General features: G+C 37.1%; 1 long non-coding RNA gene across 1 annotated transcript in view; it reads left to right on the forward strand.

The window, feature by feature from the left end:
* LOC309503261 overlaps positions 1-23,756 on the forward strand; it is a 77,426-nt gene that overhangs the window by 47,905 nt on the left and 5,765 nt on the right. The window lies entirely within an intron of this gene.

Here is a 23,756-nt window from a genome sequence, read left to right on the forward strand (position 1 = left end):
AAGCTGTAACATTTTGAACACATCTAAATGTAAGTCAAAAAGACAAATCACATTTCAAAGCACTTAAAACCCACGAGCCAAATCCTGAAAACAGTCCCCTCAGTCAGCCGATGGTGAAGCTAAACAGAACTCAACAGAACAAAACTAATTATGAATCATTCAAAATATCATATCATATTATATCATATCATATTATATATATTTAGAACATTGGAGAAAGCAAACAAAGTAGACTAAATTGTTATATGACAGAATATCTACACACTGTCAGAGAAGAAGAGACGGATCCTGACTAAATATAAAGGCTCAGTGACCACCAACTGGGTCAGACAGAGATGCACTTCCTCCTCCACTGTGAAAAAATATCTTCACTAAAGCCTAGTTCACACGGCAGGATAATTAGGCCGATTTTAGCCCCGATTCACCCCTTCCGACAATATTAAGGATGCTCCGATTATCGTAAAATAATCGGATCAGATATTCCTGCCGTGTGTGGTGTGTTAAGACTGCTCTCGTCTGCTCGGAAGGACGTCGGGACCGCTCCGATCTCAAATCGGGGATATCCAACATGTTGGATTTATTTGGCCCGATTTCTTCTCGTGTGTGGTGTCCCCCGAGCACGCAGCCTGTGGACTGTGGAGTGTAGCCAATCAGAAAGCGAGGTGACGAGGCGGCGAGGAAACACCGGGAAATATAATCAAAACAGCCGGCGGCATGGCGCACCAGAAAGTCCGGTGGACGTCAGAGATCATCGCCTTTTCTTTTGATAACGTTTTTTTTTCGGTTAAAAACAAACTACAAACTATTGCCACTGCATCCTCTTCGTCCGCCATGATTGTTTACTCTGAAGTCACGTTTGATCTCGAGGTATTTTGCGCGATTTCCCGTCTGACCTGAGAATGCTCGGGAGTCAAATCGGTTCGTGACTTCGTGTGTGATGTGTTGATTTTGCCGTGTGGCTGCGCACCACACACTGTACGACCAAAACTGTAAGACCTGTGATTTTTTTATCCCCGTGTGTGGGGTCTCTCAGGTTTGGAAAATCGGCCGACAATTTTCAAATCGTCCCGTGTGAACCAGCCTTTAGTGATTTACACCTTGGACAAATAGCCAAAAGAATAAAACTTCCCAAAGTTGAATCTGCCTGAGGGACTGTGATATAGGCCTACCGGTATTTAGTTTTTCCATTCCACCTGTGTGATGGACTGTTGATGTGTTGTTTTGTATGTTATGATCAGTGATGGATGAAGCAATAATCAGTTATAGATGTTAAACAGTGTGATACATGGATTTTACTTGGACCTAAAGCATATTTTGTCTGTAATTCATGGCTTTCAATAGAAATTAGTGGAATTTTGCCATAAAAATCTTTAAAGGCCGTTTTCTCAAAATGAGTTTTTTCTCACACTCCTAGTGACGATTCTCCACTTCTGTAGCACCTACATACACCAAACTTTACAGTCGTATTCATAACTATATTGTGAAGGTTTGTCCAGAGGGATTTGTTGATATATCATTCTTGGCCTGATTTATATGACATTTTATGCCTAAAAATAGGGCGGAAATAAATTTGTTAAGGCTATTGGCAGTATTTTCTGATTTACAGGGTAACAAAAGGAGATATTCATTATCCCCTCTGGTAAAGTCTTTTCATTGAATATATCAACAAAATGCAAAAATAATTTTGAACCTTGTTTTTTTCAATGGTCAGATTTGTCACTTCAAAATATATGCAAATTAACGCATATTTAATTAGATATAGCCTCATTAGCATATTTAAAAATAAAATTACAGAAAACTTGCAATGCATTTTTTTCTCCTATTCATGTGAGTAATCAACTGGTAAAGTTTGATGGTGATATCTGTAAGTTAACAATTGTACCCTATTCACCTGTAGTGTCTCGCCTTAATGCAGTAAAAAGCTGTTTAATGGTTTAAAACTTGATACATATCCATGACTTGACCGGGAAACACAATGACATGAAACGTAGCACTTGACATTGACTTTTACCACATGAACCATGAAAGGCACGTACACAATAACAATAATCAACCACTGGCAAGACTAAACACGGTTAAATAACTGAGGAAACAATAGGATAACAAGAAACACCTGGAACTAATAAGCATAAACAAAAGAACTACAAAGACCATAAAAAGAACTACAAAAGAACACAAACTCATGAATGGCCAATTTAAAGCACATAAAGCACAGGCACCTGACAGTATCATACCGTGGACTAGTTCTTTCATTTCATACAAACAGCTGGTGCCATCTTGCCATTTCAATATTGACTGTGGGGGAAATGATCTCATAGGACTTCAGTATTAATATTATTACAGTTTTTTTTTTTATTTGCTTTGGTACTATTTTCACAAGTAAAGTGTACATTCTCAAAACTCACAAAAGATCATCAAAAGTGCACTTTTTTGAAACATTTTTAGCATATTTTCAATTGTGTTAGTACATTACACAAAATCACAAAGTATCCTTTTCACAACACAAAATAAGTGTTTCATTTATATAAATGTTTCAATCACAGTAACTGTCTTTCATTAAGCTCTTACTATCTATTAGCTCTTATAGTTTCCATATAACTTGTTTGCAATTTCCGATATGGACAACAACCAAATGTAATGAATTCTTATTTATATTATTATAATAACCACTATGTTCAAAGTGTGTGCATGTGTGTGTGAGTGAGTGAGTGAGTGAGTGAGTGAGTGAGTGAGTGAGTGAGTGAGTGAGTGAGTGAGTGAGTGAGTGAGTGAGTGAGTGAGTGAGATTACCATGATAGAGACTGTCACATTACTGTAACTCACCCTTCATCAGGTAAAGATCAACTACAGTACAGATTCAATCATTTGGCACAGTGAGAACATTTACTGTATTGCCAGCAAACTCAGTTCTAGCACAAAACCTCATGGCAGTTTCATAACTTCCTTAACCACCTTTTGATAATAACACACAAGATAGATTCTATTACAAACATTATGGATTCAATTACATAAGTTAGCTAATGTAAGTGTATTTTCCAATGTGGCAACTGTATTACTGTAATTATTTAAGCAACAAGGCTGATTTGAAACATGTTTCTTGCATTGTTAGCTGTTGAATGAACTGATTGTTAAAAGTAATAAATTGAAAGAAGATTTTCGTGTTTCGGTGATTAAACCAAATGTTCACATTACATATATTACAATAATCGTGTGTTTGAAACAAATATCATTTATTTATTTATTTATTTATTTATTTATTTATTAATGTATTTGGTGTAATAAGTGGGATAATATAGAGTCAACCAACCATTATTGTCAAATGATTGTTGAATGAATGAATGAATGAATGAATGAATGAATGAATGAATGAATGAATGAATGAATCACTGACAGAGTGATCAAAACTCCAATGTAGAGACTGTGTAAAGTTGCCTTATCGGTGTGTTTAGAAACCACCCATCATGGCCTTTTTTCACATACTTTAAAATTAAGTGACAAAACACCATTACAAAACTTACACAACTGTTGAACAACTAACTTTAGAGGTGAGTGTTTGTGGTTTCACAAGCTTTTCTAAGAATCAAGAGTTTCAGAAAAGACCCAGCAGGCATCACTGTTATGCTGACCTTGCTGTAGTTGCCACTGACCTGAGGATATTAGTGGAATAAATCACACTTTAATGTCCAGACCTCTCCACACCAGCAGAGGAACGCAGTGCAGTGATAAGACTGAATTCCCTCAGAAGTGAGCTTACAGCTGCGAGGAGGTACAGGATCCGTGAGGACGTGGGAGCCAATGAAAGAAGGAGGTGACTGATATCTGACCTTCTCTTCCATTTGACAGCTTTTAATAAAGTCTAACCAGGTCTGTAAATTCTTCCATGACATACTGCCTTTCCGAATACAAGTATCCAGAAAAAGAAAAAAATATGGTGGCGGTGCAAGATGCTGTAAATTTACACTGCAAACAGAACCACCTTCACCGTAAACAATTATTCTTGTTTTACAAGAAAATACTATTTTAATCTTTATACATCATAATTTCCCTTTTAAAGCCACAATATGTAACTTTTTTGCTTTAAAAATAGCAAAAATCACTATATTTATGTTATATATATTTTTTTAGTTGTGTACTTACATTATCCCGACTGTTTCCAACAACTTTCAAACCAGGAGAAATTTGTAATTTAATTCGAGAAACGTCCCGTTTCTTTATTTCCGTTTTGTCGCCGTCAATGGCGTCATATCCGCGTTGTCCCTGGTTTCCGCTCGTACTGCCATGGCTATGAACCAGAGCCCTCCGATAGTAAACAAAGCGACTGACGGTAGTTCGCAATGTCTATTTGCACGCTGTTGTTGTTTTGTTCAAACATTATGGGACGTGGGAGCCAATGAAAGAAGGAGGTGACTGATATCTGACCTTCTCTTCCATTTGACAGCTTTTAATAAAGTCTAACCAGGTCTGTAAATTCTTCCATGACATACTGCCTTTCCGAATACAAGTATCCAGAAAAAGAAAAAATATGGTGGCGGTGCAAGATGCTGTAAATTTACACTGCAAACAGAACCACCTTCACCGTAAACAATTATTCTTGTTTTACAAGAAAATACTATTTTAATCTTTATACATCATAATTTCCCTTTTAAAGCCACAATATGTAACTTTTTTGCTTTAAAAATAGCAAAAATCACTATATCTATGTTATATATATTTTTTTAGTTGTGTACTTACATTATCCCGACTGTTTCCAACAACTTTCAAACCAGGAGAAATTTGTAATTTAATTCGAGAAACGTCCCGTTTCTTTATTTCCGTTTTGTCGCCGTCAATGGCGTCATATCCGCGTTGTCCCTGGTTTCCGCTCGTACTGCCATGGCTATGAACCAGAGCCCTCTGATAGTAAACAAAGCGACTGACGGTAGTTCGCAATGTCTATTTGCACGCTGTTGTTGTTTCGTTCAAACATTATGGACCATGGCAAGCAGACTTTGGATACAAAAGGAGAACTAAAACGAAAATCAATATCAGTGCGGTGTTTTCGAGATGCCTAGAGCTAAATTATCAGATCTTAGTACTATGCTTTCCATTTTAGCATTGTCTCCTGTCATTTAAGCTGCAAATGTGTTTTTCAATTTAGGGCATTATGAATATGTTAATGAGAAAGCTATTTCCAGCCTTACTTTTGCAAATACTTGGTATACTAAAGAACTGCTCGTGATGGGAAAGAGAAAGAGCTGTTTTCTTTCTTGAAGGCTGGCCGTGCCTAACTAAAAGCCTTATTAAACATAGTGTGAAGTGGATTTTAATCGGCACCATATGCGTGCATTGTGTAGCATTACTTAAGTGAGAGAAAGGAGTCAGCTTGATGGAGGCGACAATCTGACGCACTAGCTTCACATCCCGACATGTCAGTCCTTTCAAACTAACACTGTCAGGCACCATGAGCATTTCATGGATATGACAATTTAATCAAATCTCACACAGAGGGAGAACAAAAATTAGCTCCGCCTCTTAAGAGCTTAGCATGTTGCCGAGGGAAGATTTACACACAAAAAACAAACAAAAAAACAACAACATTTGTTTGAACTATGTGAATGAAATGAAGAGTAAAAACTGGGGGGGAAACGTGCATGGAACAAATTAAGTTTCTGTATTTAATGTTTATTTTTCCTCTGTATAGTGTAATAATCTTAAGTTGTTTAAAATAATATTCATATATAATATTTATATTCATAAATAGAATAAAGCTTCGTCATTAAGGTATGCAAGTAATGATTATGAGTAGTACAACATTGCACTACATTAACACTTAGCTGCTAATATGGAAACAAGTAACAAATTACTCAAGTGTTACCTGACTCTTCAAGAACTACTAGTGATCTGGACCAGATCACTTTCCTGCAGAGTGACGTAACACTTGAGTAAGTTTGATGCATGAACATGTTCTGAGTAAAAAAGACAATCTTCAATAACTGCTTATTTTTATTTTATTCATGAGCAGGTGCAAGGTAAGACTGAACATTATAATTCAGGTATAATTCAGATGTGTTATCACAATCTGGCACATCAAGACATTTTATTTTGGCTTTGAATACAATGCAAAATATGCAATAGAAAAGTTATTCTATCCCTCATCAGTGTGTCTAAGTAGGTGAACCTTCTGTTGACTGTTTACCAAATGTACTAATAAAAATCGAATCACTTGGGAGTTTTATATGTAAGGCTGAGTACAAAGTACAAGTAATAAGATTTTCAAAGAGTTAACACTTTTTTTCATTAACATAACACTTGTTTTCTTTTTTTGATTGGATAAAACCTTGGACCTGCTAAACAGTGGTCTATTAACTCAGTTTCTCAAATACTGGCTGGTATTTGTTCCTTTGAGATTTTTGTAAATAAATAAATTTAACTCACATAAATACAAAATCACATATACATTTTTAGTTGCTAGGACAAAGTAAAAATTCCTTGATTTCACTTTTAAAAACATTTCAATACTTAAAAATAAGGAAAAGGAAATTATAGAGTCAACTAAAAGATATGATAATGTGAAGCTATTAACTGTCATGGATGTTGAAGCTAGTCAAACAAGCCCACACAATAATTGTGCTTCTTCCTGTTTAGAAGATTACAGTGTCTTGAATGCTAAAGAGTAGGTGGTGAAATAAGAGGTTTTCTGATACACTAAGAAACCCTGTAACAAAATAAATAAAATTTGGAGTCCAGTTTCCACTTTGCTAAAATATTATCTGTGGTAATATCTCCCACAAGCATCCCTCAGCTCTATTAATTACTCAATTGCAGTCATACAAGAAAGGAAGATAAAAATGGTGTGGGCCAGATGTTTCACTGCATCTAAAAATCTTACATCTTACATAGGGCATATATTACTCCAAGTTGTATTAAATGAGGATCAGATCTGATCCTTGTTGTCATATATGTAATAATTATACAGTAGGTTCTTATTTGCATATGTTTATGTTTCGGGAATGCCCTATGGTAGTACCTTTATGGACCTTTGTATGTATTGTCCTCTCTGATCATTTACATCTGGAAATTCCCCTTGCTCTTCTTGCTTTTAGATGACTACACTTCAGCTATAAATATTCATCAATAGAGGATCTTATTGACAACAGGTACTATCTTAAAGGAACCGTATGTAAGATTGTGGCCAAAACTGGTACTGCAAACCCTGACTGGAGGTTGCCAGTTAGGCTGCAGGATCCAGCAGGAACGTAGGCTGCTACAAGGAGCTTCCAATGGCAAGTGACGAGTTCTACACAGTATTTTTTTTTTCTGTTAATTATGTTTATGCTTCATGAGAGATGTTTTGCGAAGTAATTATGCATCGCAATTTTTTTTTATCCGACACGTTTGTAGCTGCAGCTGTGGTAACTAGAGCAGAGCTGGCAACCCAGATGCCGAAACACTACTGACTTCATGATTAGTAGATAGGTGGAGGATGGAGCATCAGGCCAAAACACAACATGACAACATCAAAATCAGTTGAGGGCTGCAACTTCACTTTTAAACGACAATATCCTGGCCGGACTACTGTTTTCAGTGATATAAGTATTTGAAATGAACATGATTTCTTAATGTCTAGTGACATATCAGGGCCATTTTATGATTAATCGAAATACATTTCTTACATACGGTTCCTTTAAAGCTATGGATTGAACCATCCACCCCTTCTGCTTCCATCTGGCTTTCTTACTTCAGAGACAATGCCTTGCTCGAGATCACCACTGCTAAACTCAGTGGGGCCAAGGAAAGAACTATTATAAGAACTAAAGCTAGTTAATAACCGCCGAGAGGTTGTTCGAAAAACAAAAATCCTGACTTCCTAATTGTCACAGTTTCATTCAGTTTGGACTTTGTTTAGATTTTTTTCATTTGCCTTGTTTGTTGTCATGGTCACTCATTTGGTTCGTCATTCAGTTCAGGTGTGTGTGATTAATTATCCTTGTTTAGTGCTGGTACTACTCGACCTCAGTGCTGCATTTGACACTGTCGATCATAACATACTTCTTGACAGGCTGGAAAACTGGGTGGGGCTTTCTGGGATAGTCCTAAAATGGTTCAGGTTATACTTAGATGGGAGAGGTTATTATGTGAGTATAGGAGACCATAAGTCTGAGTGGACATCCATGACATGCGGTGTCCCTCAAGGCTCAATTCTTGCGCCACTCCTGTTCAACCTGTATATGCTCCCAATGAGCCAAATAATGAGAAACAACCAAATTGCTTACCACAGCTATGCAGACGACACACAGCTGTACTTAGCCCTATCGCCTAATGATTACAGCCCCATTGACTCCCTGTGCCAATGCATTGATGAGGTCAACAGTTGGATGTGTCAAAACTTTCTTCAATTAAACAAAGACAAACTGAAGTTATTGCGTTTGGAAACAAAGATGAAGTTCTCAAGGTGAACGCATACCTTCTCTCTAGGGGTCAAACAACTAAAAATCAAGTCAGGAATCTTGGCGTGACACTAGAGTCAGACCTTAGTTTCAGTAGTCATGTCAAAGAAATAACTAAATCAGCATACTATCATCTGAAAAATATTGCAAGAATTAGATGCTTTGTTTCCAGACAAGACTTAGAGAAACTTGTGCATGCTTTCATCACCAGCAGGGTGGATTATTGTAATGGACTCCTCACTGGCCTTCCCAAAAAGACCATAAGACAGTTGCAGCTCATACAGAACGCTGCCGCCAGGATTCTGAGCAGAACCAGAAAATATGAACATATCACACCAGTCCTCAGGTCTTTACACTGGCTCCCAGTTAGATTTAGGATTGATTTCAAAGTATTATTACTGGTATATAAATCATTCAATGGCCTAGGACCTCAATACATTGCAGATATGCTCACTGAATATAAACCCAACAGATCACTCAGATCATTAGGATCATATCAGCTAGAAATACCAAGGGTTCACTCTAAGCATGGTGAGTCTGCTTTTAGCTATTATGCCAGCCGCAGCTGGAACCAGCTTCCAGAAGAGATCAGATGTGCTCCTACAGTGGTCACATTCAAATCCAGACTCAAAACACTTCTGTTTAGCTATGCATTTACTGAATGAGCACTGTGCCGCTGTTCGTCCGACTGTACTGTATTGTATTTCATTTGATTTTTCTAAACTGTTTTAATTATTCTTGTTTCTTTTTATTATTTTAATTTCTTCTATGTAAAGCACTTTGAATTGCCATTGTGTATGAAATGTGCTATATAAATAAACTTGCCTTGCCTTGCCTTGCCTTTACATGCGTATACGTTTAAGTTCCCTTGTTTCCATTCATTGTTGTTGGGTCTTGTCACTGTTTGGATGTGTTGTTGTGTGCTACTCTCATACTGAGGGTTTATTAAAGACTGCCTTGCTAACTTTGTGTTCGTGTGTGCTCAAGCAACACAATCTGTGACACTAATTTATGTGTATTTGTATCTAATTATTTTATTTTAGTCTGGACAATTTAAATGGCATCTAGTTCATTGAAGCATTGATATATGCTTCTGATACAGCTGACACTTATAATAAAATGTTGATAAAAAAAATTAAAGGTGCACTCAGTAACTTATTATTAACTCTAACAATTGCATAATGAGGTGCAACCCTCTCCATGGAAAACAGTGTATCTTTAAGACAGAAAAAATACACAAATATATGTTATTTCATAAGTTAAAGCACCCCATTGTGCTTTTCCGGACATTACCTTTCATGTATAATATAGTTGTTTGTGAATGTAAAAGTTCTGCAATGTGCAAAATTAACAACGCAATCTCAGAGCAATTCGTACGTATTTGTACAACCACACTTGTACATTTTTGTACGATTTGTCTAGACTCCAGTGATGGGTAGGTTTAGGGGCAGGGTTAAGGGTGATCCTTCCTACACTGTAAAAAGTGATCAGTTGACTCAACTTAAAAAAAATTGAGGAAACCTGTTGCCTTCAAATTATTAAGTAAATAAATGTCATGCTTAATCGAAAAAATTAAGTAATGTGGAATTGTCAAGTTCACATAACTTAATTTTTTCAATTAAGCATTAAGTTTATTTATATAATCATTTTAAGGCAACTGTTTTACTAAAAAAAATTAAGTGAACTGAACACTTTTTACAGGGACGCTTTTTGAAAAATCATACGAACTAGCCACCTCGTAAAATATGTACATATACCATGAGATTGGGTTGAAATGGAGTTAATGTTTCCCAAAGGAAAGATACAATCCTGAACTGCCTGAAACGAGTCATCAGTAACTCCAGCGTTACTTCCTGTTCAAACCTACATTGGTTTGTAACATATTTGCATCATGCCAGTTTAAGATTTTCATTGGATTCCCACAAACAACGTCTAATTTGACCCACCAAACCTGTAGTTGTAGCTGAGGACTGGAAGAGTTTGGTCGTGTTGGTGACATGCAGAGAACTCATAAAGCAAATCCACTTTGCAAATTTATACAGTAAAACTGTCACCATTGTTACTGTTCATACCACTGGGTCTACGATGAGGAAGCCTCCAGAGATAAAATTCAGATATGCTAATGAGTGTTTCGTTTGCCTTAGCAGTAGACCATTCACAAGAGACTGGGCCATCTGACCTACTCTTGGATCACCTTGGATGCCCACCCCACACAACCACAAGAGTTTTTTAGTGTGTGTAACCCCTTTGCACTGCTGCTGAAAAGAAAATAACTTCCAATTTCCTGTGATGGTTTAGAGACTAAACACAGTTCCATATTTGTCAGAAGAAAAGGGCTTTTTGATCAAAGTTCTCCCCCGAAGATACAAAAGAAGCGGCAAAACAATAAAGAGTTTATCATGAGTGCTTTGTTGCTGTCGTGACTTCAAAGAGCGCTGAATTCATGTGCCTTTTAGACCAACCTTCAGACCTATTCTGATTTCTTCTTGTTACATGAGAATAGACAGAGAGATTAAAACAGATTGCACAAAATTTAACATGTCACCATGACAACACCTGAGTAAAGTGCACATTTGAAATTGTAAAGGGAAAGCATAAGCTGCAGTATAAAGTCATAATATCTTTATTGGTAGCAGTGCACTCGTGCATTAGTCCAGGCAGGCTGATTCGATGTTTATTTAAAACTGTATTAGGGCAAGCTTTAAAAGGCTGGAATGGCTATTCTTTTGTATACAACCCTAAACAAGGCAAAACAAGGAATGAAATACACTGTGGAATTTACATCTAAATGTTCTGAATTTTAAACAGCATTGAAGGGTGAATTCACTACAGTTTCAGCTCAAAAACCTGCATCATAGCAAGGTTCTAAATGTATTGAAATAGTGCTGTAATTTTGAGCTATTGTTAAATTGTGTCATTGTCATTATTTTCAGCACAAATGTCTATTTTTTCGTGGACAATTTGGCTCATTTTGCCGAATTCACAATGTTCTGTGCTATTATTAGTGCTATTAGTGCAATAAATAAGAAATAGAATTCATTAAAAGAATCATAAAATTGTTCCATGTGACTTGTGTGCTACATTAATAAAAGGGATTAATAAGCATTAAGTCCATTTTAGATAAGTGAATGAATCGTTCTTTTGAGTTGGATCGTTTCAATGAATGAATTGATCCAGTTCACAAATTGACCATCACAAATGTTCTCTTTAACATGAAAGCTCCAATGACTAGTGTATTCATTTTAATCAAATTTTTTAATTTTTTAAAATCATTTAGATTGGAACAACTTGAGGGTGAGTAAATAATGGCAGAATTTGAAATATTGCATTAAAAACTGCTGAACCCAAAGTTTGAAGTTTGGAATATAAATAATAAATAATATAAATCATGTCAAATCATGTCTCAACTTTCACAGCTAAGTTAACTAGCGACATCGCGAGCTATTTTAGTCTGACTGACTCCGGTGGCCAACTAAAGTTACTATTACTAATTATATAATGACCAAAAACAACCAGAAATAAATGTTCAGTCTTACTTGTGAAAGGTAATTCCCAGAGACCTGTTTTCAATTGTGCAGTGATTTGTACAGCCCCAAGCATCACGCGAAGCAGGCATTTTTCTCAATTCCCGTTATGAGAGTTATGGGAAAGTTGCCCTCCGCAATATGGCGGCGCCGTTGACGTACGATCCAGCGGCCAATAGGGCGTCTATGTATTTATTATGTCCATGATTGAACAAGCAGGAGGATGTGACGGTTGGTCGGTATAGTATTTGTCCCGCCCCTCCTCTCCTGTGATTGGACGGATGGGTAAAAAGCGACTGATGAGTTCTGCAGTTTACCCATCATTTTTCAACTCTTGGCGACCCAGAAAAATCTCAAGAACAAAATAGACGCTCAGTACATTATCACGCTGCTGCCGTTTTTAATCATGTGGTGCTCTCCTATATTAAAGGGTTAGTTCACCCAAAAATGAAAATTCTGTCAGTAATTACTCACCCTCATGTTGTTCCAACCGCGTAAGACGGGAAGCGACGGGAATACTTTTTGTGCGCAAAAACAAACAAAAATAACGACTTTATTCCACTATTCATTTCCTTCTCTCTGGGCCTCGTAAGTGTTTTTGTGCAGCGCGTCTGTGTTACACGTCACCACGTAGGCTCACTATTGGCCGACGCTGGTCATGTGTGTGACGCGCAGCGCAAAAACACTACGCGAACCAACTAGTGGCCCAGAGAGAAGGAAATGAATAGTGGAATAAAGTCGTTATTTTTGTTTGTTTTTGCGCACAAAAAGTATTCTCGTCGCTTTATATACTTAAGATTGAGCCACTGTAGTCACTTGGACTATATTAACGATCTCTTTAATAACTTTTCTGGGCCAGCAAGTTTGGGCCACCTAGCAGCCTACGGAGAAGTTATCAGCTCTCAGATTTCATCAAAAATATCTTAATTTGTGTTCCGAAGATGAACGAAGGTCTTACGCGGTTGGAACAACATGAGGGTGAGTAATTACTGACAGAATTTTCATTTTTGGGTGAACTAACCCTTTAATATGTACGCTTGCCTTAAGAAAAATCTTTGGTGGACACAAAGCCATTATTTTGATCTGTTCAATTTAAAATGAAAATGAAGCACCAGCTACTAAATGAGAATGTGTTCTAGTATTATAAGTAGGTGCAGAAGTGCACTCTGTGGTATGCATGTTGTCAGTATGCTTTCAGCTCTTGACAGCTGGTAGAGTAAATCTCAAGAGACAAAGCATGGAGCCGGGCAACAGATAGTGCTCAAGTTGATCCATACAAACCCTAGCTAAACTCTAGTGTAATAAGATGTGTAAAGCCTGAGGCAGAAGGGACTGATCCTGGCTTCCTCCTGATCCAGCCTCCCCTGAGCTCATCAGCAGTAAACTGTGAGAGTTGTCAAGGCTGGAGGTCATTCTACGACAGTGTGAGTGTGGAGGACAGTCTTCTGCATAACACCCTGCTGCTTTCCCTGCTATTCTGTCAATGACATGATACTCATTTCTTTGTCCAGATCTTTAAAGAATTAAATAATTATATTTAATGTTTTGTTTTTATGTTTGAGGGGCTTCAAATAAATAAATATAACATATAGTGTAAAAAATTTTGTATGTGTCATTAAATGACAAGCAGTAGTTTAACATTGTAAAAGAAAAGAAAAGAAAAAAAAAAGAAGATATTTTGACCTTTTATGAAAAGGCACTTTAGTTAAGATCAAATTGAGTAACTCAAATAATTCACCCAAAACGTTTCTTTTGTGTGTGTGGTTAAGGTAGTCCTACGTTTTGGCGACGAAATGTCCCAACAAAGATGGCAATATCCAAAATCCTTGTCCTTGTGGGGACATTTTTTTGGTCCCCATGAGGAAAACATGAAACCAAAATGAAACCAGCATGAATAGATGACACTTCTAAGAACTTTCTACATGATTATTTGTCATTGACCTTTTAACAGAGTGTAGCAGTGAACATTCTGAATGATGTAATTGAAACAAATTTGTGAGATTAACGCATTAGAAGTAATCAGACTACTTTTTTCACTACTTCACTCCATTACCACGGCTCTCTGCCCCACACTGTTTGCCACAGTTAAATAACACAAATATACTGTATGTATTTTTACTCTCACTTTACTATTGTCTTTGCTGCTGACCTTTGATGATTCAATTCAACCGTATTAAAAAGCAAAAATGTATTTAGATTAACATCACATCTGTGTTTATTTTTTTTGGTTTTGTTGTTGAAGAATGTTGAACTTTGTTCCCCTTCATCCAAATATGGCAGCACAGCTGAAAGGTTTGTTTGAGATGTGCCCTCTAATGTACAGGCAGGAGTTTGCATTGGTGAAAGGGCCTTTACATTTGCCAAAAATATAACTTTTGGTTACACTTTATTTTAAGGTGTCATTGTTACAGTGTAATTATATATTTAAGTACTGAATAATACTAAGCAACTACATGTACTTACTAGGGTTAGGGTAGAATTAGGGTTTGGTTGAGGGTTAGTTGCATGTAATTATGCATCATTTACTGTTATTACCATGGTAAGTACATGTAACTTATGTAACAAGGACACTGTAAAATAAAGTGTTACCGAACTTTTTTGTTAAAAAAATAATAAATTCCAGCACAAGTGAGAAAATCTAAAATAATGTAAAGCATTACTTACCATAAAAAGTAAAAATTCGTTTTTTTAGCGCAATATTGTAATGCATTACATTTAAAAGTAACTTCTACCAACACTGGCCATAGTGTTATAAAGCTATACAATTTTTCATAATTTTCAAATACATACAAATATGTAAACAGTTTCAGATTGTTCGATCGTGCCATTTGCAATGCTTTATGGGAGTTGTAGGTCACTGCTGAGCTCTTTTGGTACAGTTGTCATTTCCATAGTAATGCTGACTTACAGTTGAAAAACTAAAAGGTTATCTTTTCACTTTTGGAACTGTACAGTTGAAATCTATTACATTTAGTGTATTCTACCTTATTCATTGTTAAAAAATATCAAAATGGTTTAAGTGTTTAGGTCAATATATGCAATGCATTCTACTGAGAGTGCACTGAGAAATGGCAGTATTAGGAGAAGGCTGTTGTTTATTTTTGTAGTTCAATATCCTTATTGCCTCTTATACCCATGTAAAAAATCCTGAAAAAAAATGTTTTAGTAATGAACAAAAGACTGAATAAATCTTTGTGCAAGTCCTCATTTTCTCCATTATGTCTATGACAATAAAAGGTAACAAAAAGTCCAGAAATAAATTGTATTTCTATAATTAGAAATAAATCTGACAAGCTGCAAATTCTGTCTGCTGCCTCCAGGTCCCGTTACCGCCTTCAGTTTGCAGAATTACAACGTGACCTCCAGGCTTCCGCCAGCCCTTAAGCTGCCACACAAAATGTGTTAGTAAAAAGTGAGATCTGAATCTGAGGTGACCTGTCCTCCATTAAGAACTTAGTCACAGGCCTCTAAAACATTTTATGATGCATTTTTATTAATCGCAGAGAGAAAGCGAGATTAGGAACCTGAATTGACCACCTCGCTGCCGAATAACGAATCTCTAAACCCGAATAAAGACTAATAAAGCTTTAGAAATAGAGCAAGTCAATAAATTACCAATGCATTTTTGAACACTGATTAATTCAATGAGGTATCAATGTAGTTTACCTCATATGTTTCCCAAAATTGCTTCTGGCAAGAACTGTATATTTGTATGATTGTATGCACTTTAAAATGTATTGCTTGATGAATAAAAGCAAACACTGCAAAATATTGTACATTAAGCATGATAAATACTAAACATATAATAATGCTCAGTTGCGGTGAACTATTTTCCTATTCATACAATGCTAGGCCATTTGTAACTTAACTCTGATTGGTTAAGCACGCCATCCAGCGGTCAGATATTTCTTAAAGTTTGTCATATTTATTTATTTGGTGAGTAGCCCATTTTGTCTAGTATCACTGTTTGTGTGTACATATCCAAGTAATTGATTCACATTAATCTAAACAGACAAAAATAAACTGGTTCAGCAAGTAAGAATGCTTTAATTAATAGTTTCATACTCTTGATATGTCAAATATCCACAGACACAAAAGTGAGAACCTCATCGCTTTGAAAAGGCCACTTTGAAAGCTTTTTAAAGTCCTGCACGCAGTAATTTGTCTTCAAGAGTTTCAGAGTTGCCCACAGGAGCTTTTCTCTGTGCAATTATTGGATGCAATTATCAATATTTAGTTTGAAGCAAACAGCTGCATGTCACTGATATAATACAAACAGATCTGCCTGTGAAAAGACTGAATAAACTGAGGAAAAGAAGCTGTTCTCCAACAACTAAATGAAAATGGTGTAATTTTAACAGTGTGAAATGGCTTGTTGGTTGGCTGGAGTGATGAGGAGGACCAAATTTGAAAAAGCAAATTTGAATAGTACTTTAACTCACAGAGCAGGGAAGAAAGCTGAGCATTTTTCCTGGAATCTAAATTTCCTGTCTCTCATTGTCACCCTATCATTAGATCACAAGTCTACATTCCATTTTAGATCACTTATTTCACTTTATCTTTATCTATTCCTGCTCAAGGCTGCATGGTCACCAGAATGTTTTTTCTTTCTTTCTGGTCTTCATAAAAGGTTGTTGTTTTGCTGATGTTCCCATGATGTTTTTAATTAGCACAACCAACATTTCCAGCTAAACCTTATCTATAATATTTAAACTGTTATTCCCATTTATCTCAGTGAACATCAACGGGCACATGACAGACCGGCATTAACCAGCATAAACCAGTCTGAACCACTGAACTTGTCTGCTGGCCTAACTTGGTCTTTTCAGCTGGCATGAGATGTAATTAAATGCCTGTATTCTCAGTACAAAGTGTATGACCAGGCCAGATGGCCATCATAGTAGTGGCCACAATCCTGCATCTGCTTTATTGCAAAGCCACTGCAGTGTCACATGTAGTTGGATGCACCGCAAATGTCTTCGGGGAACGCCAGTGTATTCCGTCACACTGACAATGGCCCACCCAGCACTTTCATAGATAGGATGGTTGATTATAATGAGGTCTGCTTCTCTACAAATTCCCATTTCCATGCCAGTGCTATAGTCGAGCCTTATAAGTCCCTCAGTCTTTGATATAGGCTCCATTATGCTCCATGCTTGATTTCAAGGAAACTCTCAGCTTACCCGGAAAAGAGAAGCTTCACTGAAAGAAAAATGTCAAGACAAACTTGATTGAAAGGCTTGTTGCATTTTCCACCAATATTTGTTTAAAATAACCTCCTTGATTGTCTTCAGTTAATTGCTGGTAATTTCCTCCGTGTATAATATTACTCTGTCGACGCATCACAGAATTAGTTGCAACACAATTAGCGCTGGCAAGGAAGCTAATAATTTTTTATTGGTTCCAGTTTCAATGTCTCATTATTGTTCAGATTAAAATAGAAACAATGTGAACTGGCTGGCTCAGTTCCCCTGATGCTTTAAATGGCCAGTGTTTTCCTAATAACACTGTTAGGGGGTACCATTAAAAGTTTGTTATGCCTGACCTTTCTGGGTAAGCTAGTTATTCAATCATATTTTCACCTTTGAACAGATGTGTGATCCTGAATGATAAATGAAACTGCGACTCGTGTATAAATCTAAAAAACTGTTCTTAAAAATGCAAATGAATACTTTCAAAAATGTTACATTCAGTGACTGCATTTCTAAACTAATTAGCGGCAACAATATTTGTAAGACACTGTATGGTTATTAAAACAAAGTTTGGGAAACATTTGCAAGCAAACATATAATGCATCACCATTTAAAATAAAATCAGACAAATAACTGCCAGCAGCTTTAACCTTTATAATTCTCTCTGGAGCCTGTTTCCCAGATTCATTATAGCAGTACATCTAATGATATTTTTATCCTACGCTTAATTCCCAAGTGGCTCAGAGCGGAGTAAGATGATTTGTAGTTCCCACATATGACATATGCATCATTTGAGAATGCTGACATACTCACCCTGTTCAATCATCATGTCTATGTATATCATCCCTTTTAAATTCTAAATTTGAATTGAGGCAACAGACGGTATACAGAATTTCGTTTTAATTATAAGGAAGCAGATTTAGATTACAGACAGACAGACAGACTCTGTTGCTCATTCTATCGGTCTCTCGTACAGACAGAACGAGCAGATATTCCTGTTCTAATTAAATTTCTTGTGGGTCATGGCCAAGTCAATACAAATTCCAACTCAATTTTAATTCTGAATTTTACACACAGCTGATGACTGGAAACCATAAACTATAGTTCTTGTCAGGGTTTCTCAACAACAGATGATCATGCATAAAATTCTAGAGGGCTAATGAATGACTTAATGATCTGTATTTAGCACAGATTGTTCCATAACACCACCACAATAAATGTACTTCCCTTTCACATTAGAACTCAGAACTGGGGGACTGTCAGATTACACGCTCACAGCAAGAAGAGCCACCATTAGGAAAAGAGCAGGGATCCCTGGTCATACAAACTACAGAGTGTTTGTCAACAAATAAAGCAGATGCCACCAGCACAAAGGAAATACAATCTAAAAGTGAAACTCTTGCCACCAGATGCTTCCTGGCTGCCAGTTCTGAGGGTGCTGCAATTAAGCAAGCATGAGCCACAGAGTAAAACACATGCGTTGTTAGAAATAACCATTAAACTGTGCCTGGTTTCAATCAGATGATGCCACATATGACAACCTAGTTCACAAAACAGTGAGCATTTTCCATTAGCCTATTGTAACTTTAATTGGCCTTTTTATTTTTCAAAGCTTAAATTGAAGGACTGATTATCCACTGTGATTGAGAAATGTCGTTTTGGGTTTGCACTGTTGGACAATTTATCAAGGTCCTCATGAGATGCTGGAGTCAGGAGGCAAAGCCTGGTAATTCAAGTGTTTGAAGAGATACATCTTGAGTGAAGAGAGAAGCCACCGATTCCACTCTACCACAAACTATAAGGCAAATTGCTGCTTTAAGACACTTGGCTGTATTTATAGCATTTAAAACCAACCACTTTCCTTCAAACCACATTGCACAGTGGAGTCACTTGCCACTTTTTTAAAGTGGTATAGAGACGGTCCTTGAAATTGTTTGCAACAAAGAGACTCAGCGCTCTGTACCCCTCTAGACAAAAGGACAGCTTATGGGAAATTTTTATTTTGGAAGGTCTGATTAGGAGTAACAAACATCTTCAGTCAGACTGGTGTGGTAACGTCAACAGTATTAAAATGCAAGGGCCCATATTAATGCTCTGTAGTACAAGACCAGTGTTGTGAAAAAAAGAAATAAAATATTAATAATAATAAACAAAAATATAATAATAATAATAATAATAGACCAAGCTAGTGGAATACCAGACAAATGAGCACTGATCTTTTAGATGACTGGTAATTCAGAATTTATTGAACAGCCATAATCCAGAGTTAAGTTTTAGAATCTAGAAAAGTTTATTGCAAAATAAGTTAGGAAACTTAACCCTCTGAGGTCGAGAAACGCGCCGACGCGTTTTGCTGGATTTTTTTCACATAGCAGCAACATAAACTTAAATTACTCCGTCATTTATGGTTATACAGAAAAAAGAAATATAAAAAAATAATCTGTGATATTTCTACTTTTGTATGTGTCCACTTACAATCAAATCAAAACATTGTGCTTTTGTAAAATAAAGAAAATAAACAGGGTGTGCGTTCTGCCTCTCCGTCGCGGTGAACTTTTTTTTCTTGAGCACGTCTATAAACTGAAACAAAACTCAGCGAATACTTCTCACACATTTATGAGCCATATACCTTTATACACATTTAAGTGTGTACTTTTAAATGATCGGATTCAAACTGAAAACACATATTCTCTGTTTAAGTAATTTGTATAAAACCAACAGGATGTCCAGTATCTCAAACGCTTGCTAATTACTTTTTAATTCGACACGCCCACTCGCGCAAAAGAGATTCACATGCAAATCTCCACATGGGACGCGAACGCCCTCGTTACATCAAACACAAAACACCAAAACACTTCACAAGTCTCTGCTTTTCGTCGAGTTTGGAAGACACGTCTGAGCTTACATTGGATTTACCCCAGAAGAAGAAGAACGCGATTTGAAGACAAGAAAGATGTAAGGTAAGAAATTCTTACTTATTAGTTTATGGTATTGTTGCATAAACTTCACATTGCAGTTGAACTGTTGCTAGATATATGGTGAATATTATACTATTTAGACCCGTGTTTACTGTTAAATACTGTTTGTGGATATCTGCTCAAACATAGATATGTATAACCATAATGTTTAATATTTTGGAGCGCGATGGCGTTTGAATGTATCATATTTTGGAGCGCGCTGTGCGTTTGAATGTATCATATTTTGGAGCGCGATTGCGTTTGAAAGGAAAAATGCACCAAACATTAGGCTTTATGTTTTTACTATTATCTCATTTCATATCATCATAACGAATGGAAACATTTTAAGTAACATATGATAATCAATATATTTTTCTCTTGCGTAGTTGTTCTTGAAATCTTTTGGAAGATTTAATTTATTGTTATTATTATTTTATGCAGCACTGCGTAGCCTATGCCTACAAGGCACAACAAACCTGGTGTTCATTATATATTGTTGGAAACGTGTGTGTGTGTGTATTCTGTGAATTTTAAAAAGAAATTTTAACCAGAAAAATCTAAAATCTATTCCCAAAATCGTGCAGCCCTATAGTTTCTCTTGATATCAGTATGTTCACAGTTTTTTCTTTTTTTTTTTTTCTTTCAGGGACCAGATGCAACTGAGTCCTGCTGACTTCAACATTTACATGAGTCTCTGTATATGAACATGGTAAAGTGAAAATCAAACACCTTGGAAATGAAAGGTATGTACAATGTTTTTAGGAATGGCACAAAGGTCTCTGTCTTTGGATCATTGTTTTCAATGTGCTCTTTTGTCATTTGTATTTTTGGATTGTGTTGTGTTGTAAATAAATCCAAACAATCTAAAAGCCATTCTTTTTTAAATCTCCTCATTCTTTGTGCAAGGTTGCTCTGAATGACAGGGCCTGATCGCTCCTAATAGGGCAGTTAGGGGAGTGTCTTTGTCTTTCTCAGGTGTTGAAGGCTTACATATTCATGAGATGATCACGCCTCTTCGCATATGGCTTTGTCACACAAAACACGTCTTAGAAATTTTAAATCAATATATTGTCTTATCTGAATGAGCAGTCAGGGTGATTTTCACATAGTTTTGGAGCAAATATTCTAGGCTATGTCATACAATTTTCAAAAGTCTTGTGAAGAAATAATCAGTATGGGTTTCATGGCCTTATTTCAGTGAGAATTTTTTTTTGTATTTTCACAAACCACGCATAAATGTCATTATCTCAAAACTACAAACTTTTACATACATGCTGCTGATATATTATTGTAGCAGAGTTTGTGCTGAATACAGTGTAATTAGACTTTAGCCATGAAAATGTCACTAGTAACAGAAAAAAACACAAATGTCAGAGCATGTCAGAACACCTCCAGGGCCCAGAAAACAGCTCAGACCTCATAGGGTTAAAGGACAATTTCTCCACTGGAGACAACTATGTGTACCATCTGCTCCTAGGGACCCAGAAGCTCCCCCTTTAAAAGAGAAGTCAGAAAATGATTCAAGTATGCCACAGACTATTAAGTAGAAATAAGTGGCACTCACTCTTCCTGTTGCAACTCTAAACACAAGAATCTGCTTCAGTTGGGGTGCAAACTGATGTACTGCGGTGAATCAAAACCTAGTAGAGAACACGCTTTAGACCAAGTGAGAACACGTTTTAAAGAAACACAAGCAAAGAGTAAATACAGTCTTCATCAAGGGAGCCAAAGTTGTAGGTTCCACAAATGTGAACATTTTGAGTGTGAACCGTTTGTAGTGGGTTGGGAACTGCAGGTCTGAAGAACCATCCACAAGGATCAAAATAGTCAGGTAACGACCATCCTGGTAGGGACAACTGCACAACAGTATAAACAACTCTATCCAGAAACGTTACACTACAACAGGGTTCCTCAACTTGCCCTGGAGTGCAAATGTCCTGCAGAGTTTAGCTCCTACCCTGGTCAAACACACCAAGATAAAGGTCTTCAAGATAACAAAAAAAAAAACACAAAAAAAAAAACACAGGTAGGAGAGTTTGATCAGGATTTGAGCTAACTTCTGCAGGGCAGGGGGCCCAGGATTTGAGGAACCCTGCACTACAAGGTCACTTTAGCAGTTACCCATGCACAAGATCCCACTGGGGCAGGCTCTGAGGGTCAGGGTTTGAAGATGCCCAGCAGCGATCCAAATTCAGAACAGTGTTGGGGTCAGTCTGCTCAAATGTGCACTTCAACAGACTGGCTCCCACAGGACTTGTCACAGGATATTCAGCAGAACCATAGTAAGAGTAGGCGGCCTGATCTTCTGCACAAGGCAGACAAGACACATTAAGGTCTAGACCCATTTCAAAGGGTCTACATGAGAAAGAGGACTTACCTTCCACACATCCCTTGGGAAAGCACTGCCCATTATCCAGCCTAAGCTCCACTTTCAGAGGTCCAGGAGCAACCACAGGAAGGGGAGGAGGAACAGTGTTGACTTCAACAACCAGTGCTTCAACAAATGTGTCAGAATATCTACACTGGAAGAGGAAACTGAAAGTGAAGACTCAGGTTAAAAGACCTGAACCAAGTGTCATGACAAAAATGTAAGTGCAATTACTCACTCATAATGGCTGTCTCTTGTGATTGAGACTAGAGGTCCATCACCTTCTTCATTAGGTAGAAGTCATTCGGTTTTCATAGACTAGAAAGTCATCATCCATCTGCATGGAAGTTAAAGTTAAGTTTAACAAAGCATATAAGTGCTACCTAAACATCAACTTCCTACCATCATTATGGTGCCACAAGTGGTAACAGGAAACTTGTAGATGGCAAAAGCTATGGTAGTGCTAACAGGAGCACAAGGAGAATCATTTCCTCCCAAAAGGCTGATAGACTCCAAGTTTAGTCGTGGAAGTTGCATCTCTCATTGCCACAACTACAAATTGCCCATCTCTTGTACACTGGACAGTCACTGGCAAAAAGACAAGCATAAACTTCAAATCAAGACATGCCGTGTGAAAAGTTAACCATGACTATCAGGGTTAAGCATTAGTACAAAGTAAATTTAGGCATAGTACATTAGGATAAACCCACACATTCCTTTGCGTTTTAAAATGCAAATTTCAAAATGACAAATTTAAGTTGTGGGAAACTAAAGAGTGCATGAGGACATTACCATGTTGAGAACTAATGCTAGTTCTAAATGTAACTAGAGTCTAATTAGAAAATGAATGATCTTAGATTTGACAGTGGCGTTACATCACTTAAAGGGACGTTACATCACTAACCCTAACCCTAACCTCTGGAAAGATGAATGTGTATTTAAAATGGGTCATTAATGTAGAAGAAATGTGAAATTATTTTTGAATTTGGAGCTTTCTAGACTGAGAAAAGCCAGAAAATGTATTTTTGGCTTATGTGGATGAAAGACAACAACTCCCAGAATGCACTTGCTTCGCTGCCCTAGGAGACCACTCCCAAGCCACGCCTCCTGGTAAGAGTGCTCACCAGTTAAACAACAAGGGTTAGCTACTAGTGAGTCTCCCCGGGATTTCGAGATCGCCCAAAATGTCCGGGATTCGGCTTTTGCGTTCGACAGTCGCCATTCATTATGTTTACTGTGGCGAGCAGGACGAGGCTGAGGGGCGCGGGAGAACGGCGCGAGGCCGGTGG

Source organism: Leuciscus leuciscus (genome assembly GCF_965113295.1).
Source record: "Leuciscus leuciscus genome assembly, chromosome: 7".
Lineage (NCBI taxonomy): Eukaryota > Metazoa > Chordata > Actinopteri > Cypriniformes > Leuciscidae > Leuciscus > Leuciscus leuciscus.